Source organism: Oreochromis aureus, linkage group 20 (genome assembly GCF_013358895.1).
Source record: "Oreochromis aureus strain Israel breed Guangdong linkage group 20, ZZ_aureus, whole genome shotgun sequence".
NCBI classification, from domain to species: Eukaryota; Metazoa; Chordata; class Actinopteri; order Cichliformes; family Cichlidae; genus Oreochromis; species Oreochromis aureus.
Window position 1 is genome coordinate 18340056 of NC_052961.1, and position 21739 is coordinate 18361794.

The following is a 21739-nucleotide window of genomic DNA, read 5'->3' on the forward strand; positions in this document are numbered from 1 at the left end:
GTGACCCTGAATCCTCACTTAGTTATGCTGCAATAGGTGTGGGCTGCTGGGGGATTCCCATGATGCATTGAGTATTTCTTCTTCAGTCACCTTTCTCACTCACTATGTGTTAATAGACCTCTCTGCTTTGAGTCATACTTGTTATTAATCTCTGTCTCTCTTCCACAGCATGTCTTCTATCCTGTCTTCTGACTCTCACACCAACTGATCACGGCAGATGGCCGCCCCTCCCTGAGCCTGGTGCTGTCGGAGGTTTCTTCCTGTTAAAAGGGAGTTTTTCCTTCCCACTGTTGCCAAAGTGCTTGCTCATAGGGGATCATATGATTGTTGGGTTTTCTCTGTAGGTATTATTGTAGGGTCTACCTTGCAATATAAAGCGCCTTGAAGTGACTGTTGTTGTGATTTGGTGTTGTATAAATAAAATTGAATTGAATTGAGGCAAGAGAGGGTTATTTGTCCACATATGACATAACTCCATGGACTATTAATGATAGCTCAAGCCTTCCAACAGCAACACAAACCACACTCTGTCTAATGACAAATGACAGCCTTAAATACCCTCAGCTATTAAAGGACTAAACCATTATTTACTCACAGGTGAGTTTACCAAATTCCAACATTCCACCATCTATATACAACAAGCACTCTCTTAAATAAACATATATATGTTACTACTATTTATTAACAATTACATATTTTATTTCTTAACCTTACACCAAAAACACCAAAAACCCATGTACAGAAGTTCCCCACAACTCATGGCCTCTCCGGAACCTTTAAAAGGTTTAATTTGGCCAAACACCCTGGACAGGACACCAAAAAGACAGGTGAGTAATCACTTCTCAACAAGAAACTTCTTTACACATAAATATTTCCCAAAATTGTACAAAACAGTAGACTTTATTTGCTCCCAGTAACGATTCTTTCCTCCTCACAGGGAACCACCACACTTCTTAATGAGGAGCAGCTGTGCAGGTCCTGGAACAAAAGGCTACCTGCTAATGATTAAAATACTCAATAAATATTCAATAAAAAATTGAACTTCTTGTGTGCAAATGGTTATAGATGTGCAAATCTATGCTTAAAGCGCGGTGCTAATTAAAATTCTAGTTAAAGTGCATTTAAGAAAGTGCAAAGGTGCTCATAAAGTTGCTGTACAAGTTAGTAAAAATGGTATGGAAGACCTCTTTATTACGAGACCACACAAACAAATGAATGTCCAAGCTGGACTACTGTTTTCCTGTAGCAGTGACGTACGCAACCAATCCTGTTTAAAAGGATTCTTTTGAACTAGGGAATTAATAATTCAAGTTTAGCCAAACATATTGCAACTCATTTCCAGCCGTAGAGCTGAATTAACTCAACCAGATGCACTATTCGCTTTATCCATGTAGGCATACGTTATGAATAAATGAAGCAGGAAGCTGATATAGATGCCAAACATAAGAATGTATTGACCACAAGGTGCTAAATCCTTTTAAGGCCCATATATTCAAATGCATTCCTGGAATAGTCAGAAAAGATGTTATAAAGTACCTGAAGGAGATGTTTGTTGAAATGAGGGAGGAAGAAGAAAAGAGAGTTAATTGAGTGCGAAAGGAAGCGAGAAGGAAACAACTCTAGAGGGAAAAAAGAATAAACATTCGTGCTACACTAACATTCAGGGGATAAAATACGATTGTGACACAGATGACAAGAAAAGGGACGAATGAAGGATGGAGGCAAACATGGAAGATGACAGATGTGAAAAGTGTGAGGGAATCAAAGTGAGAACGCTTCCGTGATAAAGTCTGGAATGTGCGTATGTGTGCTAGGAGGAAAAAAGAAAAACACTTTTGTGAAATATTCAGTGCGATAAAAGACTTATAGAAGCAAAATCCCCTCCCCCGAGAGAGAGAAAGGAGAGGAAGAAAGGGGAGGAGGAGCAGAGAAGAGGAGGAGAAGGGAGCAGTGATTGAAGTTTTGGATAAGAGTCATAAGGCTGGAGACCATTTCAACAGAGGTCTCGGCTGTGAAGCTTTGTGTAGGACTGTCAGGGCCTTCTCTATTTTTAAACAGTGAGTGGGTATCCTGCTCACACCTTATAGCATCCAGTATACCTGTCGAGCTTACTGGAGGTAATTTCATGTAGAAATTTGCTGCTAGATTATAGTTTTTGTGGAGAATACAACTTCCAGTTGTCAAATAATAATGAGCTCTTGTGTGTGAAAATCAATGTGTGTTTTCACTGGCCCTATTTCTCAGAGAGACAAAAGTGCAAATACAACCACAGTTCAGTTTGGATGGAGACACTGAGGTTCACTGTCTCAACATACAGCTTTAAGAAACTGGGAATTATATGTCTGTTCGGTCAAATATGTCAGAGGAATTGCTTTCTGGATCAAGTTTATTGGCAAGCCTCTATGACTGCAGCAGCAATGGTTGAAAGCTCTGTTTGTGTCAGTCCATCCATCTCTCAGAATGTATGTCTCATTCTCATGAATGCAGCTCTTTAGGAATACCTTAAAGTACCGGCTTTTTGGACACAAATATTGACACGAACGGAATGATTTTTGGTGTTCAAAGGTCAAGGTCACTGAGACCTCTTGCCATCCCTTTTTTTGTGAAGATATTATATTACAATATAATTATAAAATATTATAAAAGCGTTATAAAAGCAACATGTTGTGTTTTGGGATTTGAGTAAGATACACTTGCAATGTACACTATATGGACAAAAACACACATTACACATACAGGAGGTGCTTAGCCATGAGAAACTATGCTACAAAGCTCTCTGTGCACAGTTTTTGTGCTGATGTTAATGCCAGAGGAGGTTTGTAGCACTGCAGTTGGCAACCCCGCTCTACAACTTTACGCAAACGGCCACTTGCTGAGCTGCTGTGGTTCCTAAACATTTTCACTTTGCAATTCTACCGCTTACAGATCACAAAATATCTAGGAGGGAAGACATTTCACAAACTGACTGGCTGCAAAAGTGGGATCGTATCACAGTACCATACTCAAATTCTATGAGCTTTTCAGAACATCTAATTCTATCACAAAAATGTTTGTAAAAGCAGACTGCATGGCTTGGTGTTTAATTTCATACACATGTGGCAATGGGACTGAAAACAGCTGAATTCAAAGAATAAGAGATGATATTTTCTTCCAAGTATATAACTCTTGGCATGGTAGAGTGAATAAATTGGTCTGTTCCCTTTTTCCGGACAAAAAAATGAATGTAATCCTCATCAGCCTAAGCTGTAACTTATGTTGTTTCAGAACAATAATAATTTCATGATCCATCTAAACGAAGTGCTTTAAGTTGCCAAAACTGAGCTTTGAAAGCGTCATACTTCGTTTGCCAGCTGTAGCGTAGCCAGAAACATTGTGGTGGGCATAAAGACTTAGGTACTGTATTATTTTGCTGAAATTGGCAACGATTACCATTACATTAATTCACTCTTACAGGCAGCAGTACAAACAAACTGAAAATAAAATCATAACACCTCGTGAAGGCCACGGTGACAGCCTGGCACTCGCCAGCAAGCAAAACAGTTGGACCAAAGAATGAAAATAGCCTACCTGTGATGACGACACCGCTAGTATTTGAATCATTTTACTATGATCCAGTTTTGTGAGTTGTCTTTCAGTGAGAGCATTCACTGATACTGTGATAGCACCTTTATTCAGCTGATAGTTTGAGAAGAGGCTTAGTTTGTCATGTAAGATGTCATGGCTTTAAAACCAAATGCTGTGTTGTGGGACAAGTCTCCTTTACATGAGTTCAAGAAAAACAAATAAGAATATCTCTGGCTAACAGTGGTTATTGTGGGAGCTAAAAGCACACGTGATGGTGTTTCCAGGGGTTCAAATGGAATTTGGCAGGTGGGGGAATCCTATATTCTGCTATAGCGAGGTACTGCATGGGAATAAGTCACATAATAATAGTCTAACATGAATGTACCTTTTCCGTTCATTGAATAGCTGACCTGTCCTTACCACTAAACACACTGGATCTCTTTTTCCTCGCCTGTACTTTCTTGCTTATAGCTATAGCAAAAATGAACTTATACCAGTCTGACTTTTTTTTTCTGGGAAATACACCAAGTCTGTCTTTAGCTGGCACTCATGCATTGCCATATTTTACCACTTAAAACAAATACCCTTGATCCTCTCCATCAGAGCTAACTATATATATATAAGTACCATGACTGCACCTTTATGCAACACAAACGTGTGACATGGATGAGAAGGAAAAAAGAACAAGTGCAGGTGGGACCACGTGCTGACTTAACCATCTCCTTGGCTTTAACTGGAAAGACTGTCAGGCTGCTTCAGAATCAAGTTAGATTGTTCTATCAAGTTCTACCTTTTTTATGAGAAAAGGATAACAAATAAACTGTTGTATAAGAAGGCCCAGGAAGGATCTTCAGCCAGTGTTTATGAAGGACAATGAGCTGGAGCTGTTTTCTCAATCGGTTAATTTCTCACATTGCATTTTACCAGAAGCTTTAATTCTGTTAATTAAAGAAATTTGTTGGAAGATGTCTTTAACAAGGAAGGCAGCAGGACTCAACATTAAGGAAGCAAGCAGTGACTTCACAGTGGGTCTTTTTCCCCTATCAGACCTGCTGCCCCAAGATTAAACAGACAGTCCATGAGAGTAGAGTGAATTCATTTACTCTACAATCATGGACACACCTAAAAAAATCACATTCACATACCCACCAGCTTAAACACACACACACAAAAAGGCTCTATAAATACAGTGAGGAGGTAATGTTCATCTTGTAAAGTAGGCGGATTAACTGGAACCAGGTCAGAGCAAAGGCAGAGTATGCTCTAGCTTTTCTCCAATTTAGCTGCTTTCTCACCATTTTTTCTTGCTATTGCTCTGTTTTTGATAAGCCAGACTGCAATGGTTATCTCCTGCTCCCCCGCAGCTACTTGTTTCTTAACTCAGTGCCATGTCTCTTTAAAGGCAAGCAAGAGACCACTTGTCAATATTTGTGAGGGTTTTCAATTTTGTGAATGGATTATCCAGCATGCATACTGATATGTTCAATTACTCTGCCATTAGACTATATACACTTTTCTCTTTTTTTCCTTTTTAAATAATAATTCTCTCCATGGATAAGGAGAGAGGATAGAGTGGAGATAAATAGCTGGAAGCAGGATCTTGCCAATGTATCATTAATATATACTACATTTTCTTTGATGAGCTTGGTTTGTGTATCACAAACAAAGCACCAATGTGCAACAAATTCTACCTCTATTTCACACTATCCTTTAAACTGGATTTTCCAACATAATAATTACAAAAACAACAATTCTATAAGTATTTTTCTATCCTGTCTGGGATAGAAAAATACTTCCAAGCTTGGATTGTAAATCATGTAGATGCACCTGCTTAAAGTGAGTGAATATGTGAAAGGAATGAGTAGAAGATTTTGAGGCCAGGCATATCTGTTACCATCAATACCTTTCAAAATCTGAGTGTCTCTTACTGAAGGCTAGATGCATTAAAGTAATCACTGGGGAGCCTCTGTAATGGAGCAGAGTGAGAGAGCATAGTAGAGCACAGACAACAAAGAGGGGAAGCCAAGAAAAAGTAAAAGCCAAAGGGTAAGGAAAGGAAGGAGATATGGTTGGGTGACAAGAGGATGAGGAGAAGGCTTGATTTTTATTCCATGAGTCATTCAGAATATAAAGAATGAACTTCACTGAGGAAATCTGCCTTTGTTTCTAACCACCTCAGTATTAAACTCATCCATCCTAAGAGAGGGCAATATAGAGAAAGGAAAGGAGGGAGGAGGCGCGAGATACTGGGAGAATCTGCGTCTGTCGAGCAGTCATCTTTCACCTGTAGCTGCAGAGACTTTGGCTTGCATAATGCAATGTGAGGATAAACCCTCTTTTATGGCCAGCTGAGCCAATAAATCTGGATCAGTTCTGAACTCCCCCCACCATGCCCGTAGTTGTCTGTCGGCTGCTGAACAATCCAAAAGCGATTCCTAATTTCTTTATTTGTAATTCTTCTTGAAGCTATATTACAAAACTAAACACTATACATTACATGCATCCATGCATTCGGCCACAGTGGAGAAAGTGAAGACACTCAGTGTGTCCCCTCTGGTGTAATGAAATCAGCACTTCAAATTTACCTTATTTTCCCATGCTTAATTGCCTGCATCTGTCTCCCTCTACGCGAACCGTTCCCTCTGGTTCAAAGTCCCTAACATAATTGTTTTCAATTAAAATATGCTGTGCTGCAGCTGTCCTTAGCCTGCTCAAGCTATAGTGCTATTCAGGGGGACAGTTACCAGAATTTGAGGGGTAGTAGCACTGGCAGCCATCATTACGATCAGATGGGGAGCAACAGTTGAAGGCCTGATGATGCAGTGGCTTGTTGGATCCATCTTTACGACAGCTTGGGGTGTTACATAAGGGGTGATGCAGACAGGGCTGGTGAAGGAAGAACAAGTGATGAATCCCAAATATAATGGGCAAGCAATAAATGAGTGTTCCTTATGATGACGATGAAGTAGTAAATGACACTTATGGGCAAGTTTGATTGTACTTCTGGATTTTCTTTATATTCTCATCTTTACAACGGTGAGAAGGATTACAGTTGGTAAGGTGTGGGGAACTTTTTGTTTTCCATTTGCACCCTTTGTGTCATTTTCTGATCTGTGCCCTGTTTGCTGGCCCAGATTCTAGCCCAGTTTTGACACTTTTTTTGCTGAACTCAAAGAAAATGTTGGGCCCCGGTTTTAGCTCTGTTCAGTCTTCACTAGCATGAGTAAAACCCAGATGAACAGGTGAGTAGGCTCAGATAATGCAAAATTGGGCCACATGATGTATGTTAGAGATTGCTGCTTGGCCTCCAGAGGGCTATTTGGTGGAGGGAAAACTACACGAGTCTAGTTTCATTGTCTCCCCACTTCGTCCCAAAAGACCGGTGCAGTTGTTCACACATCAGTGTAATGACATAGATAAATATGAAGAAGTGGAGAAGATATAAGACAGAGGAAAGTGAGAGCAGGCCTGAGGTTGAAGAGAAAGATGATCGAAGAGAGAAGAGAAGCTGAGAAATGAAATATTAGGAAAAGCGAAAAGAAAAAAAATGAGGGGAAGAGGAGATGGAAAAATGACAGATGAAGACGCAGACAGAGAGGACAATATACACAGGATTTTGTAATGAATGCCACTCTAATGAAGTACTCTTTCTGTCTGTCTCCATTCTGTCTATATTACCCTTCACTCTAATCTATCCTTTTCTTTCCATGTCCCCCTTTCCTCCAACACTGGAGAGCACCGGGGACTGGATAACCCATTACTAATTCATAGTTTCTCTCCATATATTACAAGGCCTTGAATACTGGTTAATTAAGTATCCCACAACAAAGTGAAGACCCCCCCCAATCTTTTATCTGTATGATTAAGCTGCCTCCAAACATCCAGCCTTGAGAGGGTCTCTTGCTTGTCTTTTCAAGTTGGTATATTTTAGTGCAAAAGTCAGATATCTTTGAGAAAAGGTCAGCAAACATGCTATGTTTTCTTACTGAGGTGTCAATGTAATTTTTAGCGAACTTTTGAAACACTGAGAAGAAAGCAGTGTAAATTAGATGTGTTGCTATTGCCTTGGGTAAAATGAATAGACTTTATTAAAGTGAAACGAAGTCATATAAGCCATAAAACAACACCATACATAAAACACTAGAGTAATGAGAAAGCATATTTACAGTGTTATTGCAGGAAGTGTAACATTTCAGGAAGAAAGATAGAAATATTGTGCATACACCTTTTCTGTTTAACCCTCTCTATAAGTAAACTTTTGACTTAATTTAACAATACAGCGCAACATGGCTCATCTTACATTGCAGTAAACTGGGGTCACATTTATGAGAGCTTATCCGATCCATCTCGTTCTGGCCTGATGAGTCAGTGAGGATTTTACAGTGTTACGCTGGCACAGGTTGACAGAAGGTACCAGATGCATTGGTAGAATTTTATTGATTCTTTCAGTCAGAGTTTTAAATTTTGTGGTTTCTCTGTTTTTCTGATGTTTATTACCACTGGATAGAGGAAAAACACATCTATGGTGTGTGTGTGTGTGTAGGTGCGTCTGTTTATGTGGGAAAGACAGCTGTTCATTCCTTGGAGTTTTGGATTGGTAAAATGTGGTGAAACTCTTTTATTATCTTTGCCACTGAATCTACATTTTAGATATTTCCAGAGGAATTTGGCTCAGATTTGGCGAACACATCGCTCGGCCAAGGATTTGGTTTTGGCATAAATATTTTGGCTGCAGTTTATCCACAAGAATGTCACAAGAAAATCTATACACCAGGCACTTTATTTTTTAATTTTTGCAGTTAAGTAAGATCAAGCAGACTATTGAAAATAAGCCAATGTGTTTCTTAGCTCCGCTGGGAGTGAGGATGAAGGACAGCATTAAAAATGAGTATATCAGAGGGACAGCTCAGGTTGAGCAGTTTGGAGACAAAGTTTGAGAGGCAAGGCTGAGACGGTTTGGACATACACAGAGGGATAGAAGATATTGGACAGAGGATATTGAGTAATGCACTCCCAGACAGGAAGGAAAAAGGGATACAACAGAAGAAAATGCAGAGAGTTGGTGTAACAGAAGAGGCGAGATGGAGGCATATGATCCGCTCTGGTGAACCCTAAAGGGAGCGGCCAAAAGAAGAGAAAGAAGAAGAGAAAGTTCCTTAGCTTCTTCCATTTGCAGGTTAGCAACTTGTTTGCTTGTTTCTTTCAGACTGACATCTCCCGGTTCTGCTGTTTATAACTGTCCCCTTTTATTGGCTAGGAAGGAATTATATTTCAAGAAAAATATCTCATTGCCATTCGATGTGACGGACAGTAAGTTTGGGTGAAGCTGCTTCTCACTTCCCACTTTAAGCACTTCCTTTTCCAACTTACAGCAGCCATATCGATTAACAGTCATAGATTACATATAAGATACAGACGTAACATCCATAAACTGTATGGTGTGTCACACAGGCAGAGATAGCCTAGCTGATAATTAAAGTTGTAAAACTGTGGTTTGTTTTCCCCCTTGCTGAGGTTCATTTGTGCAGATATGAACACAGTAATCACACACGGATGTAGACCAAAACAACTGCACTGAGACCCTTTGGAGCAGGTGATCTTTGTGTGGTTCCAAATAAACTCCAGAATTACTAAGTTTATGGTGTGAATGTGATCTGACCTTGGTCCAAACTAACTGCAAGGTGTATGCTGCAAGTTTGAGCTAAAGAACATCCCGTAGCCACGTATGCTTTGTATTCTGGGATGTGGCAAAGTACTATAGATGTGCAAAGGTGTGCACAGGCTGGCAACTAGCTGTAAAGTAAACTTCATTCTTCATTCTTCATTTTCTCCAGTAGTCCACAGCACCTTTTTCCTGTATTTATGTTTGCTGCTCCTGCAGCAGACACATCTGTCCAATGAGCGGACTAAACATTCTCACATTATTTGTAGTGGCACATTTTGGATCACTTGGAATTCACTTGGAATTTTCTCTATGTGAAAAGAAACCAAATCACTGGGAAAAGCTATAAGTTTACAAACTCGTTAACTGATTCAGTCCAGAGTAAACAACTTCTACATGTGAAAACGCTTTAAGAAAATACTAGAATCTAGACTTGTAGTCAAGACCGCCTAAACCAAGACCAAGACAATACCAAGACCAGAGGGTATCGAGACCAAGACAAGACCAAGACAGACCGAGTCAAGACCAAGAGTCGAGACGAGACCAAGACTGAGACAAAAAAGTCTCTAAACTGCAGCCAGATGCTGCTTCGTTTACGAGTGTCAGGCATATTTATGTGTTTTTGCGATGCACTCGCACAGCCCTCCTCACCTCTGTCTACTGTCTCACTCACTTACTGAGAGGACAGACGCACGCTCCACTTGACTGTCGCGTCTCTCACCCTCTCTGTTTTTCACATAATGATATTATCCTATGTCCTCGCATGTGATTGGCCACAATATGGAGGGATTGGAGCATAGCTGAGCCACTGTGTGAGAGCTGGGCAGCGAAAGGAAATTAAGTGAGGAGCTGGCTCTCGCTCAATGGGAGTCGACTCTTCTGATTCACTACAAAGCACTATCTAAGCACGGCTCTTAGAGCTGATGCTTTTGCGCATGACACATTATCGAGCGTTACGTTGTGTGTCATGGATACTGTTGACTCCAGATCTTCCGACCACTATGTCGATCTGAGACAGCAAGACCGAGACAGCGAGACCAAGACCGAGACCAAAGTCTGTCGAGACCAAGACAAGACCAAGACCACGTAAAAGTAAGACCGGTCTCCCAGTCTCGAGACATCCAACTCTACTAGAGTCTCCCTCACAGAAACTGGAGTCCAAATGTCTTAAGCTGGCTTTTATCGGATAGCAGACCATATTATTTATGAGATCATTCCTTTAAATAAAAATCCTCCATAGGGTGCCAGCAGCACAAACACAGCTGACAGGTCCAGTTCAGTGACAGTGACAGCTCAGCTACAGCTGCCAGTGTCAGCACACCTGTCAATCAAAACCAAATTTTAAGTATTGCACAGGATAGGTTATAGAAAATATTCAACAACAGAGAGTTGTTATTAAAGGGGAAATTAACTATAGAGATGAGTCTATTTTTTGCACCTGGCTGTAAAAATGCTATGTGGAAATGCAGAAGTTTGGCATTACAATGATAGGGGTCATTTGAGTCACTCTCGAGTGGCCATTAAAATAACTGATTTTGGCACTTCTGCAATGGCTTTATTTTTCAGCCTTGAGCTTACCACTTGTTAACAACAGGTTGGAATATTAATATTAAGCCTTTCTCTGTTAAGGACAAATATTTTGAGAAATGTTCAGCCATCCAATCCAGTTGACAGCAGCAGATCTCAGGTTGTAGATGACATCTGTGATTTTAGTATAGACAATGCCATATTATATCATACAATACTGTTTATACTTTAGTACAGCATATACTACATACATGTTTAGGAATTGAACTTAAATTCAGATGAAATTTGTGGTCTGGTCTATTTGAGCATCAGTTTATTAATTGTTATGCACAATAACTAGAATATTAATCTCACAAGGGGAACTGCATCTGATGAAACATCAGGCATTTCATTTGGATCACCCGCATTAGCTGTACATTAACGAATGAATATAAGACTAGAATATGCAGCCACTATGCAACCCAGTATCATGGCAAAGCATGTAATAGAAACACCGGTCCACCATGTCCATTTCACGCTTTGCCTCTCCAAAACATGAAATGGACATGCATGCAGAAGATGTATTTCCAGCAAGTAGAGATAATATATGTAAAGCCACAAAGCCGGTAGTGAGCTAAAAACATGTTTTGGAGAGGCAAAGCGTGAAATGGACATTTTGGACTGGTGGTAGTAGTAGCTATATCCGTGATATCAGGTTGCACCATGGCATCAAACAGGTCACCATGCTGGAGCTGCTTCATGCGTTAGTCGCCTTTACCATATCAGTTTCAAAAGGTGAGGTGCTAGGTTATCAGCTGAACCTAGCAAGCTTGGTTCGCGAACCGCATTTATAAACTGCATGGGCACATTGCATGGGCTAATTAGCATGAAGTAAACTAGATAACTGAAGTAACTTTGTGCATAGGTTGTATTACACAGAAGTTCATGTAATATGCATTTGTCAGCTAATTCCATTGAAACTGTTCTGAAAGCTGCAAACGCAGCATGCCCAATCCAGATGCTTGGTGACCTGTTTGAGGCTAAAGTAAGCTAGGCTACAGGATATAACTACTACTACCACTACTGATACCATGTTTCTGTATGTTAATTCCACAGACCACTTTTCTAGTATTTTTTTGCTGCTGCATATTTAATTTAATTTAAAATATTTAGCAATTTGACATCTTTTCCTTTCTTTTTACATATTTTGTCCTGTGTTAAGGCAAGTGCAACAAAACTTTGTTCCTTGCAGAGTCTGTCTCTCTCTCCTAGATCTCTATGTGTCTGCAAACCCGTCAATCAAGGCAGCCAGCCCTCGAACTTTACACTGACCAGTAAAACTCCAGGATAAGTTATAAAATTTTCAGAGGTAACTTTCCATAATGGCCAAAAGCTTTTTTCTGGTTCATTTTTCAGTCCTCTATTCTGCCGCATTAGCCATATATTATAATATGTACTTTTGACACCGTTATCATATGTTAGTAATGCTATATATATAACTAGACAGACAGACATTTAGAGTTCAGCAAGGGACAGAAGGCTCAGCTGCAGGTCTCAGAGAGCAGATGACATGGGAGTATGAGAGAGCAGGATGGCAGAAGATGAGCAAGGATGGCAGGACATTAGAAACCTCTGGCACCAAACTCAGTAAAGGAGAAAAAACATAAGCATATGCTGTGTGTGCAGTTTATCCTGAAGCTCATGCTTATGTAACATAGGTAGCATGTGTGCAGGAAAAAAAAAACAAGTTTTTGATTTGACTTTTGGCACTTCTGTATTTGCTGTCAAACTTTTTTGTATCTATTCATCCTTTCCGGTAGCCCGGTGTTTGCCACGAACACTGCCAAATTCTTGATGACAACAAGTCCCAGGGGGCACGAAAGGATCATTACTGCCTACCAAATATAGTGACAGAGAGCGAACACAAAGGGTCCTTAAAGTCATGTTGATGGATCTCCTGCAACCACCATATGTAATCTGTGAGGGCTGCTGTGATGGAAAAGCTCTGTGGTCATGGACATGGCTGTTACAGATTGCACCAAAGTCTGCGACTCTATTCTGAGCAGCAGACTCAGAGGGAAACATTCAGAATCAACCAGAATCAGAGGGTGTTTACAGCATCCACAGTTATCAGCTACTATTATGGCATACCATTACATTATAATGGGATATTGATGCCCACAATACACCAGCATCTACCTATTAGGTTAGCTATTGATGAAATCATAAATCTGTAAAATTGCCTTTTATCTGCAGGGGCAGATAAAACCGGATATGCGGCGCTCTCTCCCCAACATTCTCCACCCTTATTAATAAACAACAGTTACTTTTTCTATATTTAAGGATTTTCCTTTTTAGTAGCACATTTCCTTTAACCTTTCGCTTCATAAAGAAATACTTGGGCTGATAGGTACCAACAGTTTTGGTATTTCAAGCAATCCTTTCTTCTGCTTTAAGGTAAAGCAGTGGAAGTGAAACATACAGTATGTGTTGTGTAACACTGTTTATAACCCACCAGCAAAGTGTACCAAAACAACGTAAAAATACTGGTTTTCATATATTCTGAAGATTAAAACAAAGCTCACTGGCACACAGCCAAACAAACGTGATCAAATTATAAAAAGGCTCAGTGGAGGTAAAAGCAGGTCAGCACTCAGATTTAAACTGTGTCACCGACAGTTACATGCCACAAAAACTGCACATGACTAAATGTTATATCTCAGTTTTTATGTTACAGTAAGCTGATTTATACGTAACTCGTCGTACTTGGTTCTGCAAACGTTTCTGACTGCATGTCACAGGTCAGCCGGATGAAAAGCTTCAAAATGAAACCTGACTTTTAAAAGGCAGCGTTCTCTGTTGTCTGGATGCAGGTTACAACCTGAGCCACAGCTTCCATGATCAAAAAAGCAGGTTGGTGACTGACAAAAAACAACAACAAAAAAAAGTAAATGCACACAGATACACCTGATTACACACATCCCGCGTATCAGTGAAACCACCTTTGTTTGGTTAGGAACGTGAAGTGTTGGCTTGTCAGCTTTTTGGCTTGTCCAGCTAAATCCAAGCACGGCTGCCTTTTCGCGATGAACAATACAATGACAAAACTCACAAGCGATTTGAAAGCCTTTTGTGCTTTAGGCTTGAGCTTTTCTCCACAAACTCTAAATGAGGTCTCAAGAGATGCATTAAAAAAAAAAACAACTTACAGGTTTAAGGGACAGTGGCCACAAATGAAAGACACAATGATGATAGATTGATTGATGTGGAGGGCAGTGGGTGGTGAAATGAAGACTTGGAAGGATGAATGAATAAAGAAATAACTATACCGACAGTGCATATTGTGAAGCTGACAGCTCAGCATGCAGGTGTGAACTGTGTGAGATGTGGTGCTTGAAACTTTGTCTGACAGAATGTTATTTTTTGCCTTGTTACATAAAATCAAAGCACGCTAAATCTACAGAGTAAAAGAAACTGTGTTGGGAAATACACTGCAGCCCTTACAAGTCAAATGAGATGAATATGTGAACATCCACATTTTTTTTCCCTTGGCCACTGTGTTTGCTTTCTCAGCTCAGCAACCTCTTTTACTCTCTCTCTCTCTGGGGTGCAGTAGTGTAGCAGCATATACATGAATTTCTCTCATGTTTTCTCCACTCTGCCAACCCACTTTATCAAACTGCAGGAGCTCACATTAATGAAGTTAATGAGGCCAGCAGGGGGTGGCCTCATAAAAAAAAAAAAAAAAAAATTAAATATGATGTACTATCCATTGTGTCTTTAATAAACTCTTTATCGGTTTATCGGTTTGAATAAAATTATTCAAACAGTACATTTGCATTTGCTGCCCCTTTTATAAAAAAGTGGTGCTCTGTGAAGGATGTAACTGGCCACTACATTAAATGTGAAGATTTCTGCATTCACTCTCAAACCATTTGAGCATAATCACTTATTTCAAAAGCCCACTTTAAACGTAATCACCCGCCTTGATTCAGCATAAAACTCATAATGCTGACTTAGTGAGTGTAGAAAATGCATGATTACCAAAAAAGAAAAAAAAAAACCCTGGTAAACCTAAAGCTGGATACGGTTTAGCAGAGCCAGACAGCAGAGAGAGAGAGAGAGAGCGAGAAAGAGAGAGAGAGAAAAGATGTGAGGATGAATATGTGAAGGTTTTGGGTTGTTTTTCTTCTAAGGGGGTCTCTTAATTTTACTCAAAACTAATACAGCTGCTGTGCTGGGAGCGTGAAAAGGACAAAGTTGATGAGCTGCACCTGCAAAACACCTATCTGACGAAGAGCTTTTAACGCTTTCACTTTTCCTTAAGCGTATTTTCCAGACTTTTGTTGTAGAACTGTTTAAAGTGCAGTAGCATGAGGACGAAAACTTGCCTTAATGCAGCAAGTTACAAACGTCCACCACCGTCGTTTGTTATTACACTTAAAAAAAGTCGTTGTTACTTGTTAGATGTAATTTGTTCCTTTAGTTTTCATTCTGGCACGAGAAGAAGCCAGTAACACTTTATGAGTCCTGCTGGTTGCCACTTTGGAGATTATCGCTGCAGCTGCTTTACGCACGCTGGCTGCACCGCGCACATCGGCAGTAACCGAAGAAGCGGCGCGCCAGGAGAAAATGAAAAAAGCGTCTCTTTTATCTAATCTTTTATCTAATTACTGCCTTCTAGCAGCCACGCAGGATACAATAGGGAGACATGAAATTAATTCGCGTTTGTCATTTTAAGTTTTAAGCCTTACCTTGAGTTGTCGCGGCTCGGAAGAAGTGCGGGTGCGCGTGTTTGAAGCCCCCCGTCCAAAATGGAAAGTATCGTCCTACTTGTTACTTGGTAATAAATTAATGGTCGAATAACACTTAAAATGGCTTTTGAACCAACAGCGTCAGTGAGGTGAACTGCAGCTCCTGCTCTGGCACGACTGTCTGAGAATTAGTTTGCTTGCTTCTGACTGCCGCCCTCCCTCCCACTCGCTCACTCACTCACTCACTGTCTCCCACCCATGAGAAATAAATAATCTTTCATCTCTCTCTCTCTCTCTCTCTCTCTCTCTCTCTCTCTCTATGAGCATAGCAGGTGGGCATCTTTGAATAATGTGAGATCATTTTTAAAGGCTGCTCCAGGCCCAAATGTGTGTCCCGCACTCCTCTCCAAACACTGCGTGCTTTCACGGTTAAACAAAACTGTGCTGATCATAAGATTTTTCTCCGGCTGTCCGGTGTGTGCAGGCAGCGGATTGGGAGTGGCCGGGATTAAAACCGTGGGATTATATCTTAACATTCATTTCATCTCACGCACTGGAAGTACGCTGGTGGACAATGACATCAGCCTTTGGCAGACTCAAACAAACAGACAGATTCACGTGGGTAGGGATGGAGAGAAAGACAAGGGAAAGGAGAAAAAACAGAACAATGGATGAGAAAACTAGGGAAAGAAAGCCTTTCACCTCTCAGATTGAGCCAAGAATATGAAGCTTTATAGAAAATCAATCAAAGTAACGGGGCGTGCAGGGCACAAAGGGTCACCAGGGTGAGATATTCCTGGGGTGAGTGTATTCCTGTGGCTAGTGTGTATGTGTGTGTGTGTGTGTGTGTGTGTGTGTGAGTAGTGGATGCATACACACAGCCAAGTCCGTGTATGTGTGCCTGCATACTGACAGATGGCTACTGTAATGACGCAGGAACTAAATACTGGGTTTCTATGCGTCTGTGAGGTCGCTTGCCTGCTTGTATATGTGTGTTTGTGCATGTGTGTGTTTGAGGGGGAGAGGGAAAAAGGAAACGAAAAAAAAAAATTGTATGTGTGTGTGCATGTGTGTGAAGGAGAAAGAGTTAGCAAGTTGAGCTTGATGCAGAGGCAACAGATATCTCCTTTTTTGTTCCAGCAGCCTTCACACAAACACACACACACACCTATGCAGTGTATGGCATTATGCTTTTGGTTTTTTGTCCAGGTGTTTGCAGTCTTTTTTTCCACAGACATTCACAAGAGACCTTGAGTCTACTGCCGCTTCCATTTGCTGCGAATACAGACATACAAAGGAGTGTATAGGTGTGTTTGTGTAACACACACACATACACACAGAGAGATACAGTTAAATCTCAAGGAACAGGAGAAGTGTAAGCATACAGTCACATCAGTGAGGATCATGCCAAGAGCTGCACAAACTGCAAAACACAGTGGTGGGAATTTTGTGATTCTCGGTTTCTTCACTGCCTCAGGGACTGGGCAGCTTGCAGTCACTGACTCAACTATGAATTCTACATCAAATCAAACAGTGCTTGAAGACAATGTGAGGACAACTGTCTTGAAATTGAAGTTGAATTGGACCTTACAAAAAGAAAAAAATGGTGGGAGTAATAGAATGGCCGTAGTCATGAAATTCAGTCATTCTGTCTGACTATCATAGCGATGCAGTGAAGGAATTTAAACCAGGAGGTAGAAGCTACTTTCAGCCGCTCCCTTAAGCACAAGGGGTGGCTACAGAAAACAAAGACTGATTATTGTTTTCTCAAAATACTGCCCTGTGAAACATATTTGAGCCACCTCTTATTTCTTTACATTTTGCTTCGTGTATTTTTAAAGAGGTCTTGAGCAACAGTTCTCCTGGCTTTCTGTAGGTCTTTCAAAAAAATTTCAGATGAACAGTATCTGAAAATCATGTTGTTAAGAAATAGGAAAAATTAGAGATGTAGCTGGATCTTCAGTCGATCCATCCACTGTTCAATGAAGCCTTATCAAATGGTGAAAGGGTGGCTTTCGAACCATTCTTAAGGAAGGAAAACAGGCAGAAAAGGTTGGGGTATGCCAAATTACACTAGAACTGGGCTGAAACAGAGTGGCGACATCTCTTATGGAGTAATGAATCTATCCATCCATCCAAATTTATAATTTCTGGTTCAAATCATTGAGGTCAGGAGAGAGCTACAACAGTGAGCGCTTACAGCCGTCAGTAAAAGATGATGGAGGCTCTGTCATGGGGCCATGAATTTCTGTTGGTTTTGGTTTTAAGGAAAGGTACTGTTTTGATCTACTGGAAAGCACCTGAGTGCCAGCTGCTTCATTTTTCAGCATGACATTCTCAAACACACCGCCACTGCAGTAAAATCCTACCTGGATGGAAAAACACACAATGGAAGACTATCAGTCACGATCACAGGTACGAGCTCTGGGGACTGGCCTCCTCAGAGCCATGACCTCAACATTATTGAAGCAGTGTGGGATCATTTTGACAGACAACAGAACAAAAGGCAGCCAACATCCAAAGAAGAGCTTTGAATATCCTTCAAGAAGCCTCAAGAACTTTTTCTGAAAACTACTTCAAGAAAGTACAAGAAAACTTGTCTAAGAGAATTCAGTCTGTGTTTAAGAATAAAGGAGGTCATGCCAGATATTGCCTTTCAAATTCATACAAATTCATTTTTTGCCCTTTATACTGGATTTCCATGTATGTTTGCACATGTTTCAATAAAGTTATTGTTGCTAAACTGGACACTGTAGCCTATGATGCCAACTTTGATATATTTTTTTTTCAATAGAATAAAATTACAGCTTGATATTTTGTTGAATAAATGAGTGACCCTGTGGTTTTGTTCAAGTATACCATCTTTTAAGTAGGCTTCAGAAGTTTCTTGCTGAGATATATGAATAAATGAACATTTTCCACAAGTTCAAATAATATATACGATCACAAAATAAGCAGGTCTGCTCAACAAGATGCTTTTCAATGATACTGCTGTCCATTCTAATAAATATAGTATGGTTAAGAGGGCACAGGAGTAGGATTTGTAATTGTTGGTACAGATGTGTGATGTGACCACTATGCTTTATTACGAACGATCATTTTGAGTCATAGTATTTGTAATGATAAGCACTGACTTTCACCTCGATAAGTGCATCAACACTGAGCCGAAAACCCCACTCACTTTAAAGATCTGCCACTTTTGGACAAAAACATGTTTGAAAAGGGAGAAGAGCTGAGCCAAATTGTGCCATCAAAGCAAACAACAAAACATACTTCCTTAAATATAGATTAAAATGCATCATAGCTCTGAGGACTCTCAGTAAACATTCCCTTGCCAAACGTGCCATTCGGAGTCAGCAGGCTTCAAGGCCAGCAGCCATCGAGAAGGAGAGTTCAGTGCTCTGGCCCTTCTTCACTCACTTTGTCACATTCTGCTTTCCCTTTCTTCCTCCACTCCTCACGCTTTAGCTGCACTCCAATTGTTTTTGAATGTGAATGTTTGCACGTGTGTGAGTTTGGAGGTTTAACAGCTAATATAAACTTCACAGGCTTGAATGAAAGGTTGAAAACTGTGCATTTGGCATCTTAGTAACTATTAGCCTTACCTGAGCACACATCCATATGTGTGCACACATCTGACAGCTTTATGAGCCAAGCTTGGCATTCTCTTAGTTGTCTCAGTACTCTGATTTCAATGTTTCTAGCTGTTGTGTTCACACACGGAGTAATGGTTTGGTACATGGATTTACATGCAAACATTCTCCTTACAGGCTTAATTTAGAATTAAATCCCTAACAGCCTGCAATCTAGCCTTTCAAATTTGGCACCAAGTAATATAATGCTATTAGGGGCTGTGACCAGCTACTGCTTGCACTCCTTTACCATGTTGGTGCTCAAACATGTGTGAGAAACAAACAAACCAATACACAGACACACACACACACACACACACACACACACACACACACACACACACACACACACACACACACACACACACACACACACACACACACACACACACACACACACACACACACACACACACACCATGTGCTTTACTGGATTGTCTCCCACTTCCTTTTGTCGGAAGCTTACCCTCCCTTTCTCCCTCTGCCATTCTGCTCACCCTCCATCCTTTCATCTCGCCTGCCCTCTCCTCTCGTTCTCGTCTTCATCAGCATTGTTCACTTGGTCACTCTCCTTTATATTTTCTATTTCTCGCTGTTATAGATTCTACATTGTCTACTCACCCCACCCTCCCCCTTCAGTTTATTTGTTAACACATCTTTTTTTCCCACTTCTTTTCTTTTTGTGGCCCTCCTCTGGCTCTCTATGTTGGGCTGATGGCCAGTGTAGACCAGAGACAGGTTGCAATTACTTTACTCCTACTCTGACAGCTGTAGTGAAGCAAGGAAGGGAGATAAAGGGACTAAACAAAAAGATAAACAGAATAATTAGGGCTAAACTTAACACCCTGATCCATTTCTTTTGCCCACTAACGAACGATTCTGAATCAGGAGCATTTCTCTTATCTCTACAGTCCTGTTCACAATAATGCAGAATCCAATTAAGCGTGCTACACCTCCCCAAAGTTATCCGTCTTTTTCATCCACTGACTTGCCTGCACAATCTGACATCAAGAGACTTATAATACAGTAATGGAGAATGATTTCTTCCACATGCCCAATGTAGCATACAAGAACTGGCCTTAATTGGTGTAGCTATATTTGAGTTGGGATGTAGGGCGGGCATTGCCTCCTTGACTTGAGTACTGTGTTGGGACAAATTTGCATACCTTTAAAAATCAATAACATGAGACGAGAAAAGAAAAAGGAAAACAAAGCATGAATTCAAACATTTTTTCACTGAACGTGTCTCTTGGATCTGACCTGGGCCATGCTGCAGTTTTCAAATGTTTTCCTCAAAGTGGCAGCTTAAACAGAAGGAGAGCTCATTAGTTAAAGGTTGTAACGGGTATGAATAGGTATTGTTTGAAGATCGTCAGCTAGATTCATCTGTGTGAATGATTCTGTTAATTACCAGAACTAGTGAGGAGGAGAAAGTTTCATTGTTGGCTGTAAGCTGGGCTCCAGATGCTATTTTTGTCCCGGGTGATCAATGATATTTCTCTGGGGGTCACAACTTACTGTGACAGGTGCCACCAATTAGGTGGAGCCGGCAACCTTTATCTCCCTTCTTTTTTCAGTAAATAGGCAGGTTTTCACACACATGTACAGTAAGTGAGTCATCTTGCACCCACTCATTCATGGTGTGAATTACTTAAATTCATACATATGCATACAGTTGTGATCAGAAGTTTACATCCACTCATCATGGGCATAAACATCATGGTAATGTGGGGCTGTTAGTTTCTTTTATCTGTTCTGTTTCCAGAGTGGAATGACTGTACAGCATTTATCTTTAATGACTTTAAAAAAGAAGACTTGGGTGCACAAGTTTGAATTTCTTTTGGATTTTCTCTAATCCACAGAGGGTATAAAAATATATACATACAGGCTCAAATATACACATGCAAGTCACTTCATTCTTTTAGTGGTGGTGCTGAAGGAATTACAGTGCCTTTGAACTCGATAAGGCCAAAGGGTATTTAATTATCATTAGTGATACTGATTGACTCCAACTAGGAGTTTCTCTTTGCAGCATAAAAAGGATTTGCAGGAAAGCACTCTGACCAAACAATTGTATATTAAGTATAAGGTTTTTTTGGACGAGTCTCTACTTTGACAAGATTTGGAAGATGAGAAATTGGAAATTGGTTAGGATGTTCAGTGACACCCCGGGAACCACCAAGGCTCAAGTTTGCCATAGTATGGAAACTGCTAGAACACCAGTGTCAATGTTCACAGTGAGGCAAGTTTTACATTGTCACAGATTAAGAGGGCGTTGACCAAGAAAGAAGCTTCAGCTCAACTCAAACGAAAGTTTGAGCTGCCCACGTGGACAAGATAAATGCCTCTGGAGAAAGGTTTTATGGTCAAATGGGCCAAAGACTGATCTATTTGGCCTCAAAGAGGTATCTTTGGAGAAGGAAAGGTGAGGCTTTCAAACCTAAGAACACTGTACCAACTGTCAAGCATGGTGGTGGTAGCATCATGCTCTGGGGCTGTTTTGTTGCCCGTGGCACTGGTAAATTGCAAAAAAATGGATGGAAAAGTGAACTACTAAATTTTTCAACTTTACCTCAAATCAACAGCTGGATGGTTTGACATGATTGGGTGTCCCAACAGGA

General features: G+C 40.5%; 1 protein-coding gene across 1 annotated transcript in view; it reads right to left on the reverse strand.

The window, feature by feature from the left end:
• The window catches only part of camkvl (CaM kinase-like vesicle-associated, like), a 41859-nt gene extending 26167 nt beyond the window's left edge, over positions 1–15692 (reverse strand). The window contains exon 1 of the mRNA XM_031753275.2: positions 15487–15692. The gene's annotated coding sequence lies outside the window, so the exon portion shown is untranslated. The remainder of the gene's footprint in view (positions 1–15486) is intronic.
• Positions 15693–21739: the final 6047 nt, after the last annotated feature.